This window comes from Astatotilapia calliptera, chromosome 2 (assembly GCF_900246225.1).
Source record: "Astatotilapia calliptera chromosome 2, fAstCal1.2, whole genome shotgun sequence".
Taxonomy (NCBI): Eukaryota; Metazoa; Chordata; class Actinopteri; order Cichliformes; family Cichlidae; genus Astatotilapia; species Astatotilapia calliptera.
In genome coordinates, this window is record NC_039303.1 from 26,902,428 (window position 1) to 26,910,730 (window position 8,303).

At 37.8% G+C, this 8,303-nt stretch overlaps 1 pseudogene; it reads right to left on the reverse strand.

Moving 5' to 3' along the window:
• Positions 1-3,319: 3,319 nt before the first annotated feature.
• LOC113035489 (sterile alpha motif domain-containing protein 3-like) lies at positions 3,320-7,796 on the reverse strand (annotated as a pseudogene).
• Positions 7,797-8,303: the final 507 nt, after the last annotated feature.

The following is an 8,303-nucleotide window of genomic DNA, read 5'->3' on the forward strand; positions in this document are numbered from 1 at the left end:
GCACTTTTTCCCTGCCTACATTTTTCAACACCAGGGATTGCTGCTTTCTCTAAATGCTGATGCCAGCTTCCTTCTCAGCAGCCACAAGCTCCTATGAACATGCTGAGAGAAAGCTGACGGCTAACTGGTGAACACAGCAGAACACTTAGGTGCTAGATAATTCCTTTAGGAGCTGGTTAGGGACAGAAATGATGGTGTGAAGAGACATTCTTGATATTCATAAACATGCTATTGTTGTTTTATGATTATGACAGTAAGAATAAACAGTGGTAGTGCATTATGGGGCAAATAATACTGTACTAATACTGGAGTTTTCCTAATTGTATTATCTTTAAGCACATATTAAGGTAACACATCCTTGCTTAAATATGCGATATATGATCAGAGGCGCTTCTGTGCAGATGCTGGCCTCGCAGTTCAGCTCATAAAGATCTTAACCAGAACACTGTTGCCAGAACGTTGCTATTTTAGACACACAGTGCAAATACAGGACACCAGCAATTCTCATTACTTAACATGACTTCACAGAAATTGTCATTAGAGATTTTGCTTCTGTAATGTGCGACCAGTTACACACTGAATTAGCCTAGCATATGCAGAGTATGGGTCTTGAGTTGTTTCCACTGAATTTGCTGAATGACTCTGGAAATATTCCTCAGAGATTTTGGTCCATATTGACTTGATAGCATCACAGCTGCTGTAGTTTTGTTGGCTGCACATCCTTGATGCTAATGTTCCACCGCATCCCAAAGGTGCTCTAATGGATTGAAATCTGGTGACTATGGAGGCTATTTAGATAGAGTGAACTTATTGTCATATTCAAGAAACCAGTTTCCTTTTACTGACAGGAGTGCCACCTGGTATGATCTTCTGCTGTTCTGTTGTGCTTTCCGAGATGCTCTTCTGCATACTTTGGTTGTAACAAGTGGATATTTGAGTTGCTATTGCTTTCTGGTCAGTGTGGCCATTCTCCTTTGACCACTGACATCAATGAGCCATTTTCACCCAGAGAACCACCGGTCACTGGATGTTTTCCCTTTTTCACACAGTTCTCTATAAACCTTAGAGATGGAAAAATCCCAGCAGATCAACAGTTTCTCAGATACTCAGAGCAACCCAACATTACTTAAATCACCTTTTTTTCCTCATTTTGAGTGCTTGGTTTGAACTTCAGTAGGTCATCTTGACCATGTCCATGTTCCTAAATCCATTGAGACATTTGTATTAAACAGCAGCTGGACAGATTTACAGATTTACCTAATGCAGTGGCAAGTAAGTGTTTTTCTCTCATCGTTGATTTATTAAATAGTTCCAAAATACTGAAGATATCTAAATTTCCTCCTTCCTGCCAAAGTGATCCGTGCTTTATAGCCTACATGGCTCTAAATCAGAGGACTGTAAAAATTTGTGCAGCATTTGGTTCACATGTAACATGCCAGGACCAGGAGCGAGCATGCAGCAGAGAGGAAAACAGGCGTTTTCTGAAAGAAAAATGTCACATGATCGTGTTCCAGTGGCTCCTTCTCGACATATATCTTAACCGAGAGATGTGCATTTGTTGCACACCGTGCGTCCAAACATGCTAACGACGCTTTATCAATTCAGCAATGACATTCTCGTTCACTCCGTCTCCACGGGGTGCCCCACCCTAACTCAATCCAGATGAGCTCCATCATGTCATACTTGGAGGGGAACCAATCTTACATGACAGAAGTGGGTGGGTATTTCTGTACTTCTGATAAAAATGGGGGAGAGTAGGAAAAACATTTCTAAAGGGACACTCTATTAAAGAAAAGGCATGAGGCCTTTTCCACAGCTGTTTTGCACATTGGCCTGAGTCGAGCAGCACGGCTGGTAATGGAGTGATAGGCAGTGTGAAGGCTCGTTCCACTGAGGGCCATTTTATGGTTTTCAGGGTGTTGAAGAAGTACACTGGGAGGACCGCACACACTCACAACCTTTTATATTTGTTTCTCACACAAACCTACACATGCCAAGAGGCATGTCAAATAATAAAAAAATAAATAAAATAGTGTATGTATGAATAAAGAGAGCCAAACAGAGTGTAATCACAAAGTTCCACTATTATTCTCATACAAAGCAAAAACAAAAACCAAATATTGCCTGATTTAAATTTGGCTGATGTCCTTTCAAAGGTCCAGCATCCAGATCCCACTGGGTTAGCGCTATTTTGATGGCATGAGAAGTTTCGAGGCAATAGTAGCCAGGTGGTTTTAATGTTGTGGCAAACCATGCATCAGCAATCTGGTCTGAGCAGCAGCAGCAGAACCTTGAACAGTCCAGCTCACAAACACCTCAAACAGCCACTCACTTAGATGATCTCTGTCCACCAGTTCCCACAGTTTAACTGCCTGGCATGTAAGAAAAACTCATTACGTGAATGCACACTTCAAAGTTCATTTGGATTTGTGAGCATCACGCACACTGATTGCCTCACTTGTACATTAGAGTCAAGAGCAATACTAAAACAGGCTGTAAAATTACAATGGGACTGTAATGTTTAATGCAGTTTCTGATGTTTGCTGCATGCTGCAAGACTTAATGTTTCCTTTCCACACAGCCAAGCCTTATTTCAAAGCCTGCTCCAGTAATCGCTTTGCATTTTGGTCCAAAGGCAGGTTGCACATTGAGAATCATCTTTGTCACATATAATTATGTGAGCAGATGGAAAAAAATTATGTCAATTTTCCTCCATATGTTAAGAAATAAAGAATAACATGTGAAAACAGATCCAACGACATAAAAAAACTATCCAGGTAAAAGCAGCAAAGAGCTGTTGAATCTAAGTAACTGCAGTAAATACCAAAAGCTTTATGTCTTCTGTAATGCCCAAAGCCCATTGACTATAAAAGATGTAAGGGCATAGCAGCTGTACTATGTCACCCACTGGTTTATGGACTACACATTTTGCTATCTTCCACTTTATGGCTGTTGATATCTTGATTTTCTGGAGCCAGAAATGACTATATTTAGATCAGAGGCTGGAGTGTTAACTCATCAGCTACACACTCAGAAATTAAAGTACAGAAATGTACCTATAGGGGTACAATGGCTTGTCACTGGGGTGGTACCCTCTAAGGTACCGTTCTGTACCCTAAACTGTGGGTACTGATTTGTACCCTTGTAATTTGTACCTTTTACACGTCAAACCTGTACTTTAAAGGGCAAAATTGTACCCTTAGTATAAAGTACAAAAAAGAACCCTTAAAAGGAGTACAAAAATGTCTTTCTAAAGGTTCAGTATCTACACAGATTTCCTATATTTTTCCTCTCAAGATTTGAAAAATTGAAGATAAAGTCAAAAATACTTGTCACATTTATTACCTTCTTAAATACATTGCTTAACTGTTACATACAAACTGTTATCAACAGAGTATGTGTCATAAGCTGCAACATCAATTTCCTGTCCAGGTTTTAGCAACGTCCATTCATTATCAACTCTAACACTGTATGAATGAAAATGGTTGTCATATAACAGAGGAATGAGAATTTTTCCACAAAAGACCCACATTGTGTCAATATTAACACAACACCTGTTCTCTGTGTTTCCTATACACATGTCGTCTGAAAGATTCATATTTTTTGAAGGAAGAACAGCAGTCACTGAGTCCACAGGTTATATCAAAATTGGCATCATGGGAATGAATAAGTCCTATGTGCTGAATAAGCTTTGTCAAACTAAAGGTTCTTCTGCCACATTTGGAGCACTGATATGGCTGAGGCATGGTGGTCAATACAGAAGATTTATTTGTCTGGTGACTGTAATTGGCAGAGGCCGGTCCTCACCCTCATCTATTTTCACAATGTACTTTTGGAGAAAAATCAGGGTGTTCTTCAGATGTTTTGGGTAAGCAAGGTTGAAGACAAAATACAAGCAGAAAGAAGAGATGATTCCTTCAAAAATACACGAGCTTCTGCAGACTTCACTGCCATCCAACTTCACAATGTTTGGAGCGCTTCTGGAGAACACTGGTTTCCAGTCTTCATGAAGTAGCTGAACAGTTGGATAGGGGGTTTTAGGATGAACCTTTGAAGTCAAAAGAGAAGGTAGAGGAAAGCAATATATTAGTCTCTTAACAAAAGATACATTTGTTTTCCTTTTATATAGACTAAATATTTTAATACACACACCTCTCCAAGTATGACAAAGAGATCCAGTTTCTCCTTGAAGACGTATGGCAGGAATAAAAGTGCAGCCCTTGTGTCAAGATCTGCCAAAAGAACAACAAAACACAAGATCACCCATGCATTTTATCTGGCATTTCCAGTTACCTATAAAAATTATATAAAATGGAAGCCTTGAAGTAAAAAAAAAAAAAAAAAAAAAAAAAAAAAAAAAAAGCAAATACCCGGTAGGTCATCAGTGAGAGCTCCTCTCTTGCATCAAGGTAGAGCTGGTAGAGTGGGGTTTTCCTTGTGTAAGGTCAATCACCTTTGCTGCAACACATGAGAGCCCTTCACGAAATCGCTGGCTTACATTACCCGTTGTTGGTTGGATCCACCCGAGTTCGTTGCACAGCTACAAGTAAAAAAATTCATTTTCAGTACAAAATAACAGTGTATGAAAATGAAATAATCTAAAGTTGATATTAATTATGTATGGTGCTGCATAATTATTTTTTTTATAGAATTTAACAACAATACTATAAGAAGTTACATGAACATACGAAAAAAGGAAAGAGGGACAGATGAAGAAAACAAGGTCAAGGGCAAATAAAATTTACTACTATAAACATGTTAAATGTGACAGCTATTTCCAAGTTCAATTCAGCTTTCTGACTTACACCAGTAGGCATCCCTAAGAAGGGGTACTTCTTCAACACATCCTCCACAGGCATACCATTTGCAATTTCTTTCTGCCGCCAAGCAAACGTTTGCTGCACACAGTTATGAACCACCATCATATCTGGTTGCATCTTCTGATATTGGCACTGTAAGACCTTTAAGTGGGCGTCTATGGATAATAAATCCTCTCCTTGGACGCATGGTCCCTTGAAAGAAAGCAAGAGTGAGAAGAGAAAGTCAAAACAGATTAGAAACCCAACATAAGACTAAATATACAATTAGAGCTGACACGATCTGTGCATCACAAAGAACTCGTATCGGTTAAAGTTAACCGATACCATGAACCAATATTTAAAATATGGAAACTCTGAAATAATTTCACATAAAATCTTAATTGTTAACTTGAAATTTTAGTTTTGGAGTCATATTTAAAATGTTTTTTTTTTTTTTTTTTTTAAATCTAGTTCACCCTCTTTTAGCGCCTTCTAATTAATAATATTTTGTGAGGTAGAAGTATTAGCACTGGTACTTTGTATTAGCAAGTGCTCTAATCCAAGTATTGGTATTGTTTCGGTTTGAAAAAAAAGGGGTACAGTTGCATCCCTAATCCTTAGTTTTAGATGTAATAACAGAGGCAAGAACATTTTATAGCTCAAGATGTCCCTCACACCAACCTGACAAACATTTCTCTGACTTGTTCATTGACATTTATTAGGCTGCCCTCTCCTCGTAGAACCAAACTTCTCCTTACACCGCCTCACTGCCTCACTGTCGACTAGTGGTGCTCGCTCTGATTTGAATTTACGTCTCAAAGACATATGCCATGTGTGCTTGTTGAACAGAAACATAAGTTACTGTAAAAACAATCTACACAAAATACACCCAACAAAGAATCAGTAAACATACTTCATACAAACCTACTGAGAGGCTACAGATTGTCTTACTAACAAAACAAGATTGAAAAAAGCTTCACTTTTACTTTGTAATCTTGAAGGAACCTTATGCAAATTTTAAATTTAACTTACATAACCATTTCCCTCACGATCCTTGAGGAAAGGATACTTCATTACCAGCGTCTTCACAGCTTGCACATATTCAGAATTTGTGGGATACCTGTAATATCAGAAGAAACATAAGTGTTAGAGCAACTGCTGACAAACAAACTTTATCAAGTGTCAGTTATTGTTTCTTAGTAATGTAGCGTTTATTTTCAATATGACAGATTCAGCTTTTTCTAAAGCAACAAGCTAACATTACCCTGATTAACTTACATAGTATACTGTGCCACAGCTTCATATAGAACTCTGATTATTGTGTGTCTGTCCCTTGGATTTTTATGGCACGGTTCTTTGTTGTCCAGTTTTAGTTGGAGATTTTTGGGAAATCTTGGAATTTCAAAAGAGGCTGGTAGTCTCAAAGTATTTTCATTGCTGTGAAAACAGTTAAGCGTTTGTTTTTATTGCATGAATTGAAGTATAAAACACTACAGTAACAATACATATGGTAGAAACAATGATCATATTAACTAAATCCTAAAAGTGCATAACAGCCAACATGTATGTTTCAGACATACTAACTTCATTATAAATAAGAAAATACCTTATTGAAGTTGACGAAGTAGATGGTTGCCAGTCTTCTGGAGAGACAGTCTGTAGAGTCAGTGTCACTGAAGATTCCTTCATCCTTGACACAAATTGGTTGAATTTAACCTGCTTTTTGAAGGATCCTTGGAAAAGGTATGCAACCATAGTCTCAGTAAGACCGCAGTCAACTGTGTCACCATCAACCTCATTGTCTGCAAGATAAATGGTAGTACAAACTCTAAATTCCATGTAAGAATATTTATCACCACATTTTTACATGGGTAAAAACCGTATATCACACACATTAAAACCTTTTGTACAACTTCTTTCAGTTCAAAGAAATATTCATTTAAAAAAATCAGTAAATTAAATAAAATAAAGCAAATCTTTAGAGTGAATCCTCTTGATATGCAAAGTTTTCATTTTTAAATTTAGATGTTTGTTTGGGACTACTGGACACAGGAGAGCAGAGTCTGAGCATGCTTTTGTGCCCTTTCAAGTTTGGAAGAAAAAAAAAGACTAGAATGCTGTAATTTGTTAATATTCACTACTAAGGTGACTCCTTTCTCCAGATTTCCGACAGTTTCTGCCGTCTGTTCTTTCAGACCGATTACTTATAGCGATAACACCCGCAGGACCGTATTACAAGCTCAGATTACATGCTGAAAAAGTTCCCACATTGCTTAAAACGCGACTATCAAACCCCAGCTGCGACACCCTTGTTATATTTTAAACAAGTGCGGTGTTAAGATATTTCCTTTAGACGTTATATTCAGCCGCCCATGTGTGTTGATGGCCTTGGAATGGATGTAAAAACGTGATTTTATTAAACCATTAATACACTAACGGTAAACTGCATTCAGCTACCAGGGAATCAAATTTCGCGCCGTTCCGCTGCGCAGGGGTTACCGAACCCATAGACTGTGGCCGAACCACATATATAAGTTCAAACTTATACAAATACTATGTGTACACATTTTTCAGAACTGTGACCTCAACTTTACACATGAAACGTTTGTAAAAAGACATAATTTGAGCTAAGAGAGTGCCGAAACTAGCTAAATTGCTAATATACGTTAAGCTAGGCTAAACCAATAATTAGTAATTACGCTACATTTTTCTTTAAATAAAACTTACCTCTGAAATGCTGAGCTTCAGCTTCGGTGACATCTAAGCCCCACTCTTGTATTTTTGTTAAGAGTTCCTCGGTTGAAAGTGAACAGAGCACACCAGGACTTGCAAGTTCGTAATCCATCTCCCTCCGTTGATAAAACAAAATGGCACCTGCTGCATTTACAGAAAATTCTAGAATCCACCAGCTATTCGTTGAGTTTCTTCTTCTACTTTTTGTTTGATGTTGTGAGGATGGGCTCAACTCGCACTCCGAGTTCAATAAGGGTGCTTTTTTGCAATTCATCCAAATAGTTATACTTAAAAAAAAACACTCTCTTAAAAAAATTTTTAAATGCATTTTTACTTTTTTTTCTTTCAAATAAATTCATTGTTCTTAAAGCAGCTTAAAAATAAGGGGGGGGGGGGGGGGGGGGGGGGGTTTCAGGGAATACAAAAACAGCAACAGCAATGAAAATAATAAAAAATAAAAACACTAAAATATATGCTTATATCAATACAGTTGCAAATAAATTACTGTCAAAAAGAATAAAAAAAAACAACCTCTAATCAAAAAGAGCTTAATCAGCCTGTACTTTATCTTTTGAAAGAATGGGTACAAATAAGTACTTTTCACAATTAAGGAACATGTATGTACCTTTCAGATGCTAAAAACGGTACAGATAGTTACCCCGAGGTCCAATATTTGTCCTTAGACTGTATTAATGTCATTTTTGTACCTTGGGGCACAGTAATGTACCCCTTCCGTACCCCTATTTCTGACTGTGTACTGCTGGTGTGACT